Consider the following 1,184-nt stretch of genomic DNA (forward strand, 5'->3'; position numbering starts at 1 on the left):
AACGTGAGCTGGGTTTAGACCGTCGTGAGACAGGTTAGTTTTACCCTACTGATGAGCTGTGCCACAATAGTAATTCAACTTAGTACGAGAGGAACCGTTGATTCGCACAATTGGTAATTGCGCTTGGTTGAAAAGCCAGTGGCGCGAAGCTACCATGCGTGGGATTATGACTGAACGCCTCTAAGTCAGAATCCGTGCTAGATGCGGTGCTCTCTACCTCCTCAGCTGTTACCTGATTAAGGTTAGGGGGGCCCCGTGCTCCCCCGAGAACACATGACGCGAGCGCCGTCCCCCGGGGCCGATGCTGCCCCGGGGGCGCGGCTTGGAAATCCAATTTCGAACGGTCGAGGAGATAAATCCTTTGCAGACGACTTAAATAGGGGACGGGGTACTGTAAGTGGCAGAGTAGCCTTGCTGCTACGATCCGCTGAGGTTCATCCCTCTGTCCCACCGATTTGTCCCACCCACCGAAGGAATAAAACCGAGGGGTACGGCTTTCCCTAGCCCGACGGACCCGGGCAACACGGGCTTGGGCTCAGGCTCGAGCGCGTGGGGTGAAGTGCTTGACTCCCTGGGGTGAAGTGCTTGTCTCCCTGGGGTGTGGTAGGCCACGAGCACCGGAAGGATAGTGGGGGATGCGATTGTTGGGCAGCCGAGGCTAGACCTTCGGGTGCCCAGCTCCACACCCCCAAGCTGGACTTCCAGTGCATGTGCGGGCTGCTGCTGGGCTCTTCCCCGCGTGCACCATGTCGGGGTCGGACTCGGGCTCCATCTCGGACTCGGGTTCCGGCTCGGACGTGGACACGTGGGGGTGAAAGCCCAAAGCGCTTGTCTCCCTGGGGCGTGGTAGGCTGCGAGCTCTGGAAGGATAGTGGGGGATGGGAGTGTGGGCAGCCGAGGTCAGACCTCTCCACACCCCCTGCTGGACTTCCAGGGCATGCGCGGGCTCCTGCCTGCTTGGACTTGGGCTTGAAGTCAGGCTTGAGCACGTACTCGGGCTTTTGCTCGGGCTCGCGTTTGGACTTGGCTCCTGCTCACGCTCAAGCTTGAACTCGGACTGGGACAAATAGCCAAAAGCTGTTGTCCCAGAAAGAGGAGGGACTTTCTTACCTGTAGGATGATGGGTGGGGAGTGGAGGCTCTCGGGCAGCTGGGGTTGAACTGCGGCTGCCCAGCTCTGCTTCC

The sequence above is a fragment of the Selaginella moellendorffii genome, unplaced genomic scaffold (genome assembly GCF_000143415.4).
Source record: "Selaginella moellendorffii unplaced genomic scaffold, v1.0 SELMOscaffold_80, whole genome shotgun sequence".
Lineage (NCBI taxonomy): Eukaryota > Viridiplantae > Streptophyta > Lycopodiopsida > Selaginellales > Selaginellaceae > Selaginella > Selaginella moellendorffii.